Source organism: Sapajus apella, unplaced genomic scaffold (genome assembly GCF_009761245.1).
Source record: "Sapajus apella isolate SASKATOON/1434 unplaced genomic scaffold, GSC_monkey_1.0 scaffold139, whole genome shotgun sequence".
Classification (NCBI taxonomy): Eukaryota; Metazoa; Chordata; class Mammalia; order Primates; family Cebidae; genus Sapajus; species Sapajus apella.
In genome coordinates this window covers 2,660,814-2,678,399 of record NW_022437079.1, presented here as the reverse complement: position 1 = coordinate 2,678,399, position 17,586 = coordinate 2,660,814, and the positions used below count along the sequence as shown (strand labels likewise).

The 17,586-nt window shown below is 51.7% G+C and overlaps 1 protein-coding gene across 4 annotated transcripts in view; it reads right to left on the bottom strand.

Moving 5' to 3' along the window:
* MESP1 (mesoderm posterior bHLH transcription factor 1) overlaps nucleotides 1-17,586 on the bottom strand; it is a 27,918-nt gene that overhangs the window by 7,253 nt on the left and 3,079 nt on the right. For 2 of the 4 annotated variants that reach the window (XR_004264393.1, XR_004264394.1), the window contains exons 2-3: nucleotides 15,305-15,392; nucleotides 13,691-13,840 (exon numbers count right to left, since the gene is read on the bottom strand). The gene's annotated coding sequence lies outside the window, so the exon portion shown is untranslated. Of the gene's footprint in view, nucleotides 1-13,690; nucleotides 13,841-15,304; nucleotides 15,393-16,365; nucleotides 16,826-17,586 lie in introns of those variants that run through there. The other 2 variants (XR_004264396.1, XR_004264395.1) reach the window with 2 other exon arrangements.

Genomic DNA, 17,586 nt, shown 5'->3' with positions numbered 1-17,586 from the left:
CGAATGGCATGAGCTGGTTGTAGCAGTGATGGCCCCGTGGCATGGTGCCTTTTCCCTGTGAGACTAAGGGTGAGCTGGTGGTAGAATAATGGCCGAATGGCATGAGCTGGTTGTAGCAGTGATGGCCCCGTGGCATGGTGCCTTTTCCCTGCATCTCTCCCACCCCACCTTCCCAGGGTCTCTCCTGTCTCCTGCTGCCCTTGGCCTCCTCTGCAGTCTGTCCCAGCAGCCCTGGAATGCCTATGCCCAGGGTCACATCCAGGAGAAGCTGTGCCAGCCGACCACTTAGGGTGAGGAGAAGGGAAGAAGCTCCTTCCCTGTGCATATGCCCAGGACCCATCTATGCCCAACGGCAGCCTGGCCCCTCCACCTGCAGCTGTCAGCAGGCCCTACTCCTTCTGGACTGCAGCAGATGGATGCCTTCCTGGGCTCCAGAGCTAACTCAGGGACCTGGCATGGGGGTCCAGTGACTGAGCCTCTTTGATGCCACTAGGCCCAAGGGTTGGGAATTGGGGAAGTGTTCTGTGTGCTGAGGTGGGAGAGGGTGCAGAGAAAGGCCAGAAAGCAGCTGGGCAAGGTGGCTCATGCCTGTAATCCCAACACTTTGGGAGGCCGAGGCAGGTGGATTACCTGAGGTCAGGAGTTCAAGACCAGCCTGGCCAACATGGTGAAACCCCATCTCTACTAAAAGTACAAAAAATTACCTTGGCATGGTGGTGGGCGCCTGTAATCCCAGCTGCTTGGGAGGCTGAGGCAGGAGAATCGCTTGAACTCAGGAGGTGGAGGTTGCAGTGAGCCAAGATCATGGCATTGCACTCCAGCCTGGACGACAAGAGCGAGACTCCCGCTAAGAAAGAAAAGAAAAGAAAAAAGGAAGGAAAGGAAAAGAAAGAAAGAGAAAATGTCAGAAAGCAGGAGGGCTGTACCTCAGGGGGATCCCAGTGCCCTGTGGTCCAGGTACTGCTGAGCATCTCAGTGCCAAGGAAGGCCTGCTTCTTGCATGATGGTTACTTCATTTTATAGCTAATACTTGAGTAAACTTAGAATGACCACAAACTCTTGTTTCTCGTCCTATCTTTATTTGCAAGTAGAGCATTTGCTTTACACATAGTTACAAAGTCCACATGTGCAGCAGGTAGAGCAAATCTCTGTACCATCCTACTCTGGGCTTCCGATTGCCTGTGCCAGAAGAAAGCCCATTACTGGGTTGTCAACAATGCTTTGAAACAAATTTGGTTTTGGGGGGGTTTTTTCCTTTCCTTTTTAAGACAGGCTATTGCTCTGTCACCCAGGCTGGAGTGCAGTAGTGTGATCTTGGCTCACTGCAGCCTCAACCCCCTGGGATCAGGCGATCCTCCCACTTCATCCTCCTCAGTAGCTGGGACCACAGGTGGTGTGCATCACCACACCTGGCTAACTAAAAAATATATTTTTGTAGAGTCTGGGTCTCACTTTCTGCCCAGGCTGGTTCCAAACTCCTGGCTTCAAGTGATCCTCCTACCTCAGCCTCTCAAAGTGCTGGGATTATAGGTATGAGCCCAGCCTATATTTTATTAGGTACAAAATCAACTCGACATATTTGGACAAGAGACCATATGTATGGGAGGCTCACTTTACGTTGAAACCACAGCCCCTAGAAGTTCTCAGATCTGAAACCTAATAGCTAATGTTGAGCATGTGGGAACCACAGAGAGATTTGGAGCAGGAAAGGGACAGCAGGAGTGGCTGCAACAGGAAGATCCCTGGTGCCACCACTGAGGAAGGGTTAGAAAGACACAGGGGCTAGTGTGTAGAAAAATAACCCACAAAGATGGCAAGAGAAGGTGGGAAGACGGGAGGGTTCTACCGCCAGCCTCATCCCTGGGGACTTCAGCCCCGAGACAAATTGGAAGGAGCACGTGGAGTCCCACCCTCTCCTGTTGCTACTGGTGGGAAATCACCCTGGGGCCCAGCTGGGGCAAGGGCAATGGTCAGTGAGCCTGATGGAGCCAAGCTGGGGGATGGGAGGCACCCCAACCTCAACCCCAGGCCCCGCCACCCCCCACCAGCCAGCCTCTCTTCCTTGTCCCTGTCTCCCCTTTGATCTCTTGACTGTGGCCAGCCTCTCCGGTGGGTTCGTGTGGGGGCTGCCTGAGTTAATGAGTTCTCCGGGCGGCAGGGCCCACACGCTCTCCTGCTGGGGTGAGGCCTTCACACCTCTGGGGCCTGTGTTTTGACAAGTGCCGGATCTGGTGGCCTCCGTTCCCCTGGCCTGAGCCTACCCTCTGCCTACGTGTAAGGCTGGGAAATGAGGCCTTGGGGCAGCCCCACAGGAGCAGAGGTGAGAGAGCAAGCTGGGGACAGGCTGGGGGGCAGGCTGGACAGGGTAGCAACCTCTCAGGCTCAGGCCCAGGCCTCAGCCTCCCCACTCTAAACTGAGTCCCATTTCCCCACGCCAAACCTGAGTCCTGGGCACTGCCCAGTCCCTCATTTCCCGGCCAGCCCCTCTGACACAGGAGTGCTAATCAGAGGTGCTATGTAAATAGTCCCCTTGCAGCCCAAATCCCGACCCTGCCGGAGCCAGAGGCCCCAGGAGAAGGAAGCGGCTCTCCCACTGCCAGCCTGCTCAGCATCTCCTGGGAAGCTCCTAATTTGGGTGTCCCCCACAGCCAGGGATCTTCCTGCATACCTCTGCAGCAACTCTCTCCGGTTGGGGTGGGGGGGGGAGTGGAGATTGTTAGCAGTGTAGCCTCCACCTTCAGACTGCCCAGGACACCCCTCTGGAGTCTGGCCAATGTGGGCTCAAGGCCCTGCCTTGCCATGCACTACTGGTGTCACTCAGGCACCTCGCTCTCCATCTCTGGCCTCAGTGACTGCTGCTGTGCCACAAGGCAATTCATGCCTTCTAGGCTCAGCGTGTGCGGATCCATCAGGCTGCATGGAGCATGTGTGCACACTACTGTCCCCCGGGGTCTGGCCCTGGGCTGGAGCTTGGCAGGGTCACTGCCCACACTCACAGCACACTGTGATGTGGGTATCGTGGCCCCCACTTTGTAGATGAGTAAACGGAGGCTCAGAGAGATTGTCCCACATAACAGGGTGAGAAGGAGCTGAGCTGACATCCATCTGGTCTGTCAGAGGCTGAAGGCTCTGTTCTGTTCCCCCCCACCACCTCACCTCCCGTCTCTTTTGGAGGACAAGTGGCTCCTTCCATCCTGGAGGGAGGTCCTAAGAGTGAAGGGGTTGGGGACCCCTCCAGTCCCATTAAGCCTTCCTTCACATCATAGAGACTAAGAAGAAAAAGAAGCCTGGCGCGGTGGCTCACGCCTGTCATCCCAGCACTTTGGGAGGCTGAGGCGGGTGGATCACCCGAGGCCAAGAGTTCGAGACCATCCTGGCCAACAAGGAGAAATTCCATCTCTACTAAAAATATAGAAAATCAGCTGAGCATGGTGGATGGTGCCTGTAGTCCCAGCTACTTGGGAGGCTGAGGCAGGAATCAAATGCTTGAACCTGGGAGGCAGAGGCTGCAGTGAGCCAAGATCGTACCACTGCACTCCAGCCTGGGCAACAAGAGCGAAACTCCATCTCAAAAAAAAAGAAGAAAAGAGATTTGCAGGCCCCACCTGGACGTGATGGGCCAGATCCCTGGAGGATGCCACCTGAGGATGAAAAATAAAATCTCCCCGAATTATACAGCAGTGCCCCGTGGGGACCCTACCCCGATCCAGAGGTGGGAAAGGCCCTGGGGGGCACCCAGCCCCTGTGGGTCTCAGACAGTTGAGGCCTGGAGGCCATGCTTGGGCTGGAGCCCAGAGAAGTCAGAGGGCCCAGCCAGGCGGGCTCACCTTCCCCCACCTGTGCCTCCTTTCCTATCAGCCTCCCGCTGAGGCTCCTCAGCTCCTAGGGCAGCCTCTTCCAAGCATGGTCACCCCCTCCCCTCACACCTTCAGCTCTTGGAGCCACTGAGCTGGCAAGCCATATGGAATAGATTATTCTAGATCCACAATAATCTGATTATCTTGGCTACAGATCAGCTGGGTGCTCAGCCAGCGGAAGTTGCAGGCAGCCCAGGGGGGACAAGGAGAGAGGAGGTAGGAGAAAGGAGAGAGACTTGGCAGATTCCAGGAAAGGTTCAAGAGGAAGTGCCACATCTCAGTGGGTCTGGAGCTGGCTGACAATGAGGGTGAGCAGATAGCACCTCTTTCCTTAGGGATGTATCACTGATGCTCCTTCACAGCCTCCAGGGACGTGCGGGGCAAGGCGGGGGGGCGGTGTCTGAGCCTTCGAGTAAAACAGGTATAAAGGGAGAAGGGAAACTTGTCACACAATGCCACCTGCAAAATGGAGCAGAGGCTCCCAGCTGCCTGCTGAGATGTCCTAGGGGACTCTGCCGCCTTGGTGGGAAGCCACCCGCTGGGACACAGGGTTGACCCCTGGCTTTGCAGCATTCACGCACTCCCAGCCACAGCCAGCAGAGGGCGATGCCCAGCCAGCAGAGGGCGATGCCCAGCCAGCAGAGGGCGATGCCCAGCCATCTGGGATCTTTAGATCTGAGCTGGGCAGTTCTTCCTCCAGCCCTTAAGGACGTTTTTCTGGGGCCAGGGCCAGAACCCAGGCTCGGTTCTACTTGGGGGTGCACTGGGAACTGTGTAGATGTGTCAGGGATGCTGAGCTGGCTTAAGAAATAGACGCAGGCCAGTTCAGTGCCTGTGTGATGGGCCCTAAGGCCCCAGACAGGCCACTTGCCCTCTCTGGAGCCATTTGCCTGTCTGTCCACCAGGAAAAGCACGAATCTGGGTGCAGAGACTCAGAGCAAGATGGGAGCCAGCAGAATGAGGAAAAGGGTGACAGGTTCAGGAAGGCAGGAGCCAAGCAGGACTCAACCCCTCTCCCCAACACACACACACACACACACATACATACATACATACATACATACATACATACATACACACACACCCACCCAGGTGCAGCTGAGATAGAAAGAGGCCAGACCACAAGCTGACCGAAACTTGAAACTCTTGCCAACTCCCCAGTGAGGGTTTGCAGACCTGGCTCAGCTGCCAAGTTGGGAGAATCCAGCCTGCACAGGCCCTCCAGAAAAGCCCAGGATGCAGCTGTATCCAGGCAGAGGTGAAGCCTCTCCCCTTGCAACAGTGGTGAGGTGCTAGGAGGGTGGCCAGCCCCAGGCTAGAGGATGAGGAGTGTGGGGCCAGCCCGGGTCACCCGCCTGGGACCCCATACAAGCTGCCTGGTTCAGGCCCTCGGCAAGCTCCAGGTCCTCCATCTGAAGTCAGGGGAATACCCCCGAGGTATCTGACTTTTAGACCCAGTAAAAAGCAGAGTGGGGCTGCTGGGGCCTAGCCAGAATGCCTAGGCAGGACCTGGGGGAGTGTGGCACCACTGGGCGGGGGTCCTTTGCCAGAGGCTGAGGATGAGGCATCCGGTGCATAGAGGGTCCTTTGCCAGAGGCCAGGGATGGGGCATCCCTGGACAGGCTGGAGAATACTGAAGGGAATGGGGAGAGTGCTTAAATTGGCCAAATGTGAAATAAAAAGAGGGGTCTCACGCCATTGCACTCCAGCCTGGGCAACAAGAACGAAATTCCATCTCAAAAAACAGAAACAAACAAACAAAAAAACTGGTTGCAGAAGTACATCCACTAGTATGTAAAAGGTTCTCAATATATCAGCGAGAAAAGCTGGTCACGAAACAGCACACTCTATATATGCAGAGGAACTGAAAGCAGGGATTGGAACAGATACTTGTACGCCAATGCATAGCTCTGGTTACAGAAGTGAAAAGGTGGAAACGACCAAATGTTCACTGAAGGATGAATGGATAAACCTAATATGGTCTATCCATATGATGGAATATCATTCATCCACAAAAGGGAGTGAAGTACTGATGTACGTGACGATGTGGATGCACTTGAAAACCATTCTACAAGTGAAAGAAGCCAGACACCAGAGGACAGAGAGGGCATGATTCCACTTATATGAGGTACCAGGTCCAGACAAATCCACAGAGACAGGAAGCAGATAAGAGGTTATCTAGGAATGGGGCGGGGAGTAATGGAGTGTCATTGCTTAATAGGCACAGAGTTTCTACTGAAGGTGATAAAAACACTTCAAAAATAGAAGTGGTCATAGTTGCACAACACTGTGAATGCAATTAATGCCACTGAATTGCACACGTTAAAATGGTAGAGATGGCAAATTTGTGTTATAGATACTACTTTTCTTTTTGTTGTTTGAGACGGAATTTCACTTTTATTGCCCAGGCTGGAGTGCAGTGGCACGATCTCAGCGCACTGCCACCTCCGCCTCCCAGGTTTATGTGATTCTCCTGCCTCAGCCTCCCAAGTAACTGGGATTACAGGCATGCACCACCACACCTGGCTATTTTTTTTCTATTTTTAGTAGAGATGGGTTTTCACCATGTTGACCAGGTTTGTTTTGAGCTCCTAACCTCAGGTGAATATTATAATTTTTAAATAATTAAAATCTAATATACAAAAGCCTTGAATTATACATTTTATTTATTGAGACAGGGTCTGGCTCTGTTGCGCAGGCTGCAATGTAGTGGCATGATCACAGCTCACTGCTGCCTTACTCTCCCAAACTCGAGTGATCCTCCCACTTCAGCCACCCGAGTAGCTGGGACCACAGGCCTGCATCACCACACCTAAGTTTTGTATTTTCTGTAGAGACAAAGTCTTGCCATGTTGCCTAGAATGCTCTCAAACTCCTGAACTAAAGTGATCCTCAAACCTTGGCTTCCTAAAGTGCTGGGATTACAGGCATGAGCCACCACGCCCAGCCAAATTGTACAGTATATAATTCTATCTCAAAAAAGCTGTTAAAAATATATATATATATTATGCTAGAAGCTTCAAAACACAGAAAACCCCAGAAAGTGACCTGCTGTCTCTCAATACCTCTATGTTCCTGTGCTGGTAGAGATGCCTAAAAAAGACCAGGACACAATGACACGGGCCAGAGTGCTTCTCTCTGGGTTGATGGAACTGGGGGCCTTTTAAATTCCCTCTTTCTGTGTGTGTATATTCTCTCCCTTTTCTGTAATGAGCACACGTTGCTTTGGCAATAAAAAGAAAGGAAGTGGGAGGAGAGAGAGAAGGGAAGGGAGAAGTGGGGAGAAGGGGGGAAGAAGGGGTAAAGTAGCGGGGAAGAAGGGGGAAAGGGAAGGGAAGAGAGAAGGGAGGGAAGAAGAACACTTTCACCCCCCGCCCCCCCATCCAGCTTGTTCACACTCCAGTGGGTAGGCCCAAGCCCAGAGCCAAGGCCTGGGAGGCTGGGTTTTCCTTCCCAGTGCCCTGGAATGGGCACTGCTCATTCTTCCCTTTGTCCTCCCAAGAGCTGCAGGGCCTTGGGTGGTCCTCTCCAGCAGGGCAGGCAGGCAGGACTTGTGGAATCCCAACATCTAATCCTCCCTGCAAGGACACCCACTTCATAGATGAGCAGACTGAGACTCAGATGGGGAGCTGATGGCCCTAGGCCTGAGCTGCCTCCATGGGCCTTGTTATCCTAGGAGCTGGACCAGGTAGTCCTGGGGCCTTCTTGGCTCAGCCTTCTTGGCTTCCCTATACCTGTGGCCCCCACAGCCCCTCCTCTACTTCCTCAGCCAACAGCAGCCAGTCCTTCCCCTTCTCCACATTCCCTCCAGTGGCTCTGGGCCCACTCCTGGCCCCTGCCCGGCTGCAGTCAGCCCTTGTCTTGAGAGAAGCACAGCCTCTGGAAGTTTCCTGCCTCAGGATCTTTGCCTTCCAACCTCTCTCTTTCCACAAACCTTCTGTGGATCTCATTGCCTCCCTGAGTCTGAACTCCTCACTCAGCAGGACCTCCCCACCCCATCCCCCACCCCCTGCTTATCCACATCATGTCCTGCTTCTCCCCGCCAGCCTGGGGCACCAGCCCCCTGGGCACTGCCAGCTCCCCCTGGGATTCCGTTTCCAGCCTTGGGCTCACACTTTTCCCTCTGCCAGGAACACCCACCCGCCATCACTTGGAGAAAATCCTCAATCTTAGGCCCTTTTCTTCCCCCTGGAACCTGCTCTGATGGCCCCGGCAGACAGCACCTCCCTGCCTTCCATGGGCACCCTGCACCCAGGCCACCAATGGACTTAGCACCCACTTTTCGGTCCATCTCCTCCCACTCCCGAGCGGACAGCTTGTCCTCCTGGGGACTCAGGCCCAGCAGGCAGTGTTCCCATCGGTGCTGTGCACGACCTTTGACTTAAAGCCAGATGCCAGTGGGCTGGAGTCCAGGAACCTTCAGCAAGTGATGTGACCTCTCTGGGTACCATTCCTGAGCTGAGCCAGGGGAGAGCTGCAGGCTGCAGGGCACGGAGTTGGAGTAGAGCTAGCTGAGCAGGCACAGACTCGGCTCACCTGTGGAAAGGACATGCAGTTGGGGTGAGTGCCAGTTCCAGTGGCTGCTCTATGACCTTGCCCCAGTGGCTGTCAGTCTCTGGGCCTCCCAGTGATAACTGAGGTGCTCTGCTTGGCAAAGCTCCACGGCTATGCCCATGTGCCAGCCCCTGGGACCAGGAGACACTGACTTCCCATGCAAGGGGTCTGTCCAGGGCCGAGTCCTCCCACACACCTTCCATCCCCAGCCCAGGGACACGGGCCCTAGCCTTACCCTGGGCCTCCTGACGCTGGGACCTGCAGCCTCCCACCCCCTACCCCAGAAGCATGTTTTGGGGCTTCTGAGGGGGCCTGCTGCTGGGCTGTTTTGGAGGCCCCTGCACACCCTGGTTCCCAAGTCAACACCTTCTGCCCTGAGGGAGGCGGCCTTTGTGTCAACAGGCAGCCAGGAGGTGTGAAGGCGGCCACAGTGGCTGGGCTGGCCCTCTCTGCCTTGTTGGTAATGAGAATACCACACGGCCCTGCAGCCCCCTCTGCCCCCCCCCCGCCCCATTCCCTTCTATATTCCCACAGCCTGCCCACCCCCTAGGGCCTGGAAGGGACCCAAAGGGAAGAAGGGAGAGGAGACCCATGGGTTGGGGCCAGATCTTAACCATCTTAACCTGGCTCCAGGGCCTTGGATTCACTCCCAGGGCCCTGCACTGCCTGCCAGGGAGAAAGAGCAGGTACAGAGCTCCTGGTGCAGGGCTGTGGGCAGCCAGGTGGCTGTGGGGGCCTGTGCTAAGCCACCAAGGCGGGCTGGGCCAAGGATACTGCCCTCTCTCACCCTGTAACAGGACCAGGCCCAAATAAGCACATCTGGGGAGCTAACCTGGGACCTCTGCCCTCCCTACCCCACTGCTGGCTGGGGAGGAAATGCTGGGAGGCCCATAAGGGGGTGGTGGGAGGGAAGTCTCAGTTTCCTCTAGAAGGAATACACACAGGTACTACCTGCCTCAGTGCTGAGCTCACCGTAGCACACAGGCCCACTGTCTAGAAGGAATACAGACACGGGCATTACCTGCCTCTGCGCCGAGGTGACCATGCCACATAGGCTGTCTAGAAGGAATACAGACACAGGCATCACCTGCCTCAGCACCAAGCTAACCCCTGCCACACAGGCTCACTATCTAGAAGGAATAGACACGGGCATTACGTGCCTCAGCCCCAAACTGACCCCTGCCATACGGGCTGTCTAGAAAGAGCACACACAAGCATTTACCTGCCTCTACTCCAAGCTGACCCATGCCAAACAGGCTCACTGTCTAGAAGGAATACACACGGGCATCACCTGCCTTAGCGCCAAGCTAACCGTGCCATACAGACAGGCCCTGCACAAGATGATGGCAGTTTTGTGCTTTTAGCCACTGAGCTCTGGGCACCGACAAGAGTAGGTGTTCAGGCAGCCTAAGCCTGAGCACCTGGAGGCGTCTCTCTGTGCTCTGCCAAACCAGGCAACCCTGAGGGGTCCCCCGTGCTCCCTTGCCCTGGGACTGCCCAGAGTCCTGAAGCAGCAGCTTCTGTCCTCTGCCTAGTTCTTAGCCTCAGCTCTGAAATGACCTCAGTGGTCATCAGGTCCAACCCCTTGATTTTTTTTTTATTTTTTTGAGACGGAGTTTCGCTCTTGTTACCCAGGCTGGAGTGCAATGGCGCGATCTGGGCTCACCGCAATCTCCGCCTCCTGGGTTCAGGCAATTCTCCTGCCTCGGCCTCCCGAGTAGTTGGGATTACAGGCACGCGCCACCATGCCCAGCTAATTTTTTGTAATTTTAGTAGAGACGGGGTTTCACCATGTTGACCAGGATGGTCTTGATCTCTTGACCTCGTGATCCACCTGCCTCGGCCTCCCAAAGTGCTGGGATTACAGGCTTGAGCCACCGCGCCTGGCCTCCAACCCCTTGTTTTATGGAGTGTGGAAGAGGCTGCGGCAGCCATCTGCTCCAACTCCTGCCTGTGCCTAATGTGTCATCATCTGACTTCTTCTTGATTAGCTCCAGCAACAGGCCACTCCCTCCCCTACAAGACTGCGCCTCTGACTTTGAAAGTTCTTCAGACTCCCTGGCGTGTTCCCCTGGGTCTGTGCCTCTGCAGACAACCGTCACATCTTCACGTTTTTCTTTTTGTACTAAATGCCCCCAAGTCCAACAGCTATTTTTTGGTGACCTGGCTTCAAACCCTCTCACCAACCTCCCTCCCTGAGCTAGGATTTGTCCCCATCACTCATAAATGGCGCCCCCCCCGCCAAAGTTCTCACCACCTACTTTAGGTAGGGCCCATCCTGTCTGGGGAATAAGGAACCAACACCTCCTTGATTAAAGACCCCTGTCCCCCACCCCTGCTTCTTGTGATTTTTTTTTTTTTTTTTTTTTTTTTTTGAGACAAGAGTCTTGCTCAGTTGCTCAGGCTGGAATGCAGTGGTGTGATCTCAGCTCACTGCAACCTCCGCCTCTCAGGTTCAAGAGATTCTCCTGCCTCAGACTCCTGAGTAGCTGGGACTACAGGTGTGCACCACCATTCCTGGCTAATTTTTTTGTATTTTCAGTAGAGATGGGGTTTGCCATGTTGGCCAGACTGGTCTCAAACTCCTGGCCTCAAGTGATCTGCCTGCCTCGGCCTCCTGAAGTGCTGGAATGACAGGCATGAACCATTGCGCCTGTCCTGCTTCTTGAAAATTTGCATGCAGCCTGGATCACATTTACTTTTATGCCCCTGACACCCTGAAAGCAATGACCACCATGCCCTCCCACATGTGCTGACTTTACAGGATATCTCCTGATGTGAACTTGGAATAGGGTACACAGCACCTGCTGGTTCTGTCTGATTACGCTGGTGGGTTGTTCCAGCCTGCCAGGATCTCTTTAGATCCTGGCTATTTCCTAAGTCACTTCTGGATTTGGGTCTTAGCCCACATTAGATCAGTTCATATCTTCATTCATCATGATAGTGCCCAGAAAAAGGCTGGGAACAGGCCTGTGGCCCTTCACTAGAGACCTTTCTCCTGGTGGGAGCCCTGGGTCTCTTGTGATTCACTTAACTGAAATGTCATCCAGCTCACATGGCCCCACTTGGAGGTGAGGAAACCTCCCTATTATGTGGATAGGAACCATGTTTGGCTGCTCATCGTACCTCCTAAAACAACGCTGACCTAAACAAGATGCTGATTTCTTTTCCTTTTTTTTTTTTTCTTTCTGAGACAGGGTCTTAATCTGTCACCCAGGCTGCAGTGTAGTGGCATGATCTTATTTCATTGCAGCCTCAACCTCTTGAGCTCAAGGAATCCTCCTGTCTCAGCCACCTGAGTAGCTGCGACCACAGGCATGTGCCACCATGCCCAGCTTTTTCATTTCTTTGTTTTTGTAGAGACATAGGTCTTCCTGTGTTCCCCAGGCTGGTCTTGAACTCTTGGGCTCAAGCAATCCTTCTGCCTCAGCTTCCCAAAGTGCTAGGATTACAGAACAAGCCACGGCACCTGGTCTGTTTTTCTTTCACGTTAAAGAAATTCAGGGGTGGACAGTCCATGGCAAGTGTGGCTCGTCCACGTCCTCATCAATGCCACAGGTTTCTCTCTGCCCTACCATCCTTAGTGTGTGATTTCTGCCTTTGAGATTGCTTCAGAGTCACAATGGATTTGCGGAAACTCCAGCCATCATGTTTTCCAGATAATGAAGAAAATATAAGGGGGCAGAGCCACAGCAGTGTACTTTTCAGTGTTAAAGAGTTCTCCCAGAAGCTCCAGCCAGTGACTTCCTTCCACTAACATCTCATTGGCCATGCCATCCATAGAGGAAGCTGGGAAACATAGGTTTTTTTTTAAGCGGGGTGTATCACTATGTACAACACAAGATTACTAAGACAAAAAGGGAAGTAAAGGCTGTGTGGGCAACTAGCAGTGTCTGCCACACTCATGAATCCACACAACTTCTTCTGACCACGTTTCCCTGATCTAGCCACTAATCCTGTCACGGGAAGGAAAAGGTGAACCTGGTACTCCTAGTACCCTGAGGCCCAGAATGTAATCACCTTACCCAACAGCACACAGCCACAGGCCCTCTTTTTAACAGGGAAGCCAAACAAAGGGGAGAAATGCTGAGAAGGGCCTGTAGGGCAGAATCCAGGCCTGGCTTGTTTGCTCAGCATGGAGGGCCAGTTCCAGCACAGAGTAAACACCTGCCCCCATACTCATCCAGAAGTGGCTGCTGAAGGGCCCCAGGGCTGCAGGCAAGTTGGATGGCACCCCTGCCAGGGCCCAACAGAAGAGAAAGGCTGGATATGGAGAAGTGGGGAGGGCAGGATACCTTGGTCTGGTGTGGGAGTGGTTCCCAGAAAAGCAAGGAATCACTTAATTCTTCTGGGGTTCAGGCTGAAGATACATTTCCCTCACTCACAATCCAACCTATTCCTTTAATCACTTCCTTCTGCTGTTCCCGAATTTGCTGTAAGCCCTATGCTAAATGCTATCACATGCATTATCTTAGTTTACTTCAGTTACCCTGGAGATGAGAACACCCACTTATGGGAAAACTGAGACTAAGTTACTCAAGTTTTCCCAGCTGGTAAGAAACAAGGCCTGTCAGTCCCAGCGTGGAGGCTCACACCTGTAATCCCAGCACTTTGGGAGGCCAATGGGGTGCGGATCACAAGGTCAGGTGTTCGAGACCAGGCTGGCCAACGTGGTGAAACCCCGTCTCTACTAAAAAACTACAAAAATTAGCTGGGCATGGTGGTGCATGCCTGTAATCCCAGCTACTCAGAGGAGTCTGAGGCAGGAGAATTGCTTGAACCTGGGAGGCGGAGGTTGCGGTGAGCCAAGATCACACCATTGCACTCCAGCCTGGGCAACAAGAGCAAAACTCCGTTAAAAAAAAAAAAAAAAGAAAAGGAATTAAAAAAACTTATATTAAAAATATTTTAAAAAAGAAACCAATCCTGTCTTACTCTGCAGCTGATGCCTGACCACTAAGCTGCATTGCCTCCTGTGCTAAGTGGAGGTCCAGTGCGGGGATGCACTTGGGTTTCCCTCCTTGAGGGTGAGGATAGCAGATAGAGAGCCCCTGTGCTTCCAGATCCTGGCTGAGGGGCACAGGCAAGAGCCAGTGGCCACAGCAAACAGGCCCAGGGCCCTACCTTCCAGAATTTACACCGTACATCCCACAGTCGGACTAGGGCCTGGGTGCCAGGCTAGCTCAAACTAAGGCAGAAGGAGACCAGGCAATCTCCAAGAGGAAAGGATGTACGCAGCACGCCCAGGGCTGTGTCTGTGGTGGAATCCCACTATTCACCAAATTCCTCCACAAGAAATCCCTCAGGCTGGGTCTAAGGAGTCTGGGGGAAAATAATTCCAGATACTCAGAAGCTTTCTGGAGATCACAAGGCTATCCACTGATACATATCTAGCTGTTCATGCACAAGGTGGTACTGCTGGACTAAAACTAAAAATACAATAAAGGTGCATCAGTAAGTGGCTGTGCGTGTTATGGAATATTACACAGCAGTTAAAAGGGATGAGTCACACCTGTAATCCCAGCATTCTGGGAGGGCGAGGCAGGCAGATTGCATGAGGTCAGGAGTTTGAGACCAGCCTGGCCAACATGGTGAAACCCTGTCTCTACTAAAAATACAAAAATTAGCTGGGCGTGGTGGCATGCGCCTGTAGTTCCAGCTACTCAGAAGACTGAGGCAGGAGAATCACTTGAACCTGGAAGGTAGAGGTTACAGTCAGCTGAGATCACACCACTGCACTCCAGCCTGGTGACATATAACGACTGCCCCCCCCCCCCCCAAAAAAAAAGGCTTGAGTCAGAAACACCAATAGATGCCAGGCATGGTAGCTCACACCTGTAATCCCAGCACTATGGGAGGTTGAGGCAAGCAGATCATCTGAGGTCAAGAGTTGAAGACCAGCCTGGCCAACATGGTAAAACCCAGTCTCTACCAAAAATACAAAAAATTAGTGGGGCATGGTGGCAGGCACCTGTAATCCAGCTACTTGGGAGGTTAAGGCAGGAGAATTGCTTGAACCTGGGAGGCAGAAGTTGCAGTGAGCTGAGATCATGACATTGCACTCCAGCCTGGGCAACAAGAGCAAAACTCTGTCTCAAAAAAAAAAAAAAAAAAGAAAGAGAAACAACAAGAGAAACAGCACCTGCTCTATTTGAAATGCAGCACATAGATCAAGACATGTCTTACATGTCTTTGGGGCCGGGCGCGGTGGCTCAAGCCTGTAATCCCAGCACTTTGGGAGGCCGAGGCGGGTGGATCGCGAGGTCAAGAGATCGAGACCATCCTGGTCAACATGGTGAAACCCCGTCTCTACTAAAAATACAAAAAATTAGCTGGGCATGGTGGTGCGTGCCTGTAATCCCAGCTACTCAGAAGGCTGAGGCAGGAGAATTGCCTGAACCCAGGAGGCAGAGGTTGCGGTGAGCCGAGATCGCGCCATTGCACTCCAGCCTGGGTACAAGAGCGAAACTCCGTCCCAAAAAAAAACACAAACAAACAAGACATGTCTTTGAAGCCTTTGAATTTTGTTTACAACCATTGAATGCATGCATGTAAGTTCCCTGACAGACAATATGTCAAGAGCTTTATGGTGTTGTACAGCCTTAGACCAATAAATGATGTACTATACTACATGTGCCTTTATTTCAACACAAAAAGTCTAGGCATGAATGTTTTACAAGTTGTCCCTTATTTCCCCTTAATAAATAGTTTTTGTTTTTGTTTTTTTTTAATTTTGGTTTAAACCCTTTTGAGCCATGAAATGTTCCATAACTAACTACTTCTTTCCAAAGAAAGCCTGTTCGTAACCTCTCCCACCTTCTTTTCATGTTGTGGACCAACTAAAACTTTCTCTTCTTTACTCACAGCAGCTAGAAGAAACAATAGTTGTTTACCCAGTGACATGCAATGCCAACTGTTACTTCAGCATAATGTTAGAGCAGTGACTTATGCATATTTTCTCCAATATCTTTCCAAATAATTCTGAGGAGAAAAAGTGAGATCATTTCATCATTGAAGGTTTATCTGTACCTCCTGCCATTTTACCTTTTTTCCAAAGTTAAAATTATTTACATGGGCTGTGCACAGTGACTCACACCTGTAATCCCAGCACTATGGGAGGACGAGGCGGGTGGATTGCTTGAGCCCAGGAGTTTGAGACCTGCGTAGGCAACATGGTGAAACCCTGTCTCTACAACAAACACAAAATTTAGCCAGCATGACGGTGCAGGCCTGTAGTCCCAGCTACTCCAGGGGCTAAAGTAGAAAGATTGATTACCTGAGCCTCGGCTGGGGGATGGAGACTGCAGTGCCCCGTGACTGCCCTGCTGCACTCCAGCCTGGGTGACAGAGTAAAACCCTGTCTTAAAAAACAACAACAACAACAAAAAATTGGCCCGGCAAGGTGCCTTATGCCTGTAATCCCAGCACTTTAGGAGGCCAAGGTGGGAGGGTCACCTGAGGTCAAGAGTTTGAGACCACCCTGGCCAACATGGCGAAACCCCGTCTCTACTAAAAATACAAAAAATTAGCTGGGCATGGTGGCGGGCACTGTAAACCCAGCTACTCCAGAGGCTGGAGATTCCCTGGAACCCTGGAGGCAGAGGATGCAGTGAACCAAGATCATGCCACTGCACTCCAGCCTGGGTGACAAGAGTGAAACTCCGTCTCGAAAGAAAAAAAAATTAAATGGATAAACATTTAAATCAACTATAACCAAGGTTTTGTTCTGCACATAATCTATAGTTTAAATCTGTATTCACAAGCAGTTTTTTTGTTTTGTTTTGAGACAGGGTGTTGCTGTGGCCAGGCTGGAGCACAGTGGTGTGATCATAGCTCACTGCAACCTCAAACTCCTGGGTTCAGGGGATACTTCTGCCTCAGCCTCCCAAGTAGCTGGGACTACAGGTGCACACCACCATGCCTGGCTAATTTATTTATTTATTCATTTAGATACCAAGTCTGACTATGTTGCCCAGGCTGGTTTTGAACTCCTGGGTTCAAGCAATCCTCCCACCTCAGCCTTCCAAAGTGCTGGGATTATCACCACCAAAAATTTGATCCATTATTTTTCTAAAGGGTGAGTGAGCAAAATATGTCCTGACATGGAATGCTCTGAAACATGCTGCTGAATGAAACATGAAAGAAAAAGAAAAAGAAAAACAAATTACAAGCTGACACTTACACATACAATGTACATGATATAACCTGAGGGGTAGTGTGTGTGCCAAGGATACACGTTTTCTGTTAACCCAGTAGCCAGGTATGGAACTACACACACAACCTAACAACAGCTGTTACCTTTTAGGGGTTTACCGGGTTGGTTAAACAGATTCCAACTTTATCTGTAATGTTTCCATTCCTTACATTTAAATATAGTGGTTACAGAGTTTAATTAAAAGTTAATTTTTGAAAACAGCCACGCCCTCTCTCAAAAAAAAAAAAAAAAAAAGAAAGAAACGATTAGCCAATCATAGTGGTATGCATAGTTCCAGCTACTTGAGAGGCTGCGACAGGAGGTAACTTCAACACAGTTTTTGGTTACAGTGAGCTATGATGGCATCACTGCACTCCAGCCTAGGCAACAGAGACCCTGTCTCTAAAATTGAAAGAAAGACTGGGCTCATACCTGTAATCCTATCACTTTGGGAGACCGAGGCAGGCAGATCATCTGAGGCCAGGAGTTTGAGATCAGCCTGACCAACATGGCAAAACCCCATCTCTATTAAAAATACAAAGGGTAGCCAGGCATGGTGGCGCGCACCTGTGGTCCCAGCTACTCAGGAGGCTGAAGCATGAGGATTCCTTGAGCCTGGGAGGCAGAGGTTGCTGTGAGCTGAGATTGTGCCACAGCCTGGGCAACAGACCCTGTCTCAAAACTAAGATAAATAATAAATTAACATAAAATCAGCCATATAACCAGGCTGCCGGGCCTGGTGGCTCATGCATGTAATCCCAGCACTCCGGGAGGCCAAGGCGGGCAGATCACTTGAGCCCAGGAGTTCAAGAGCAGCCTGGGTAAAACCCATCTCTACAAAAAAAATACTAATTATAATTGAATAATTACAAGGCCATTTGCTACCTCAGGCTGCTGTAGGTTCATCTCATCCTGAACACCACTGTCCTGTTGATCTTTAGTTATTGACTACTGATTTTTTTTTTTTTTTTTTTTTTTTTT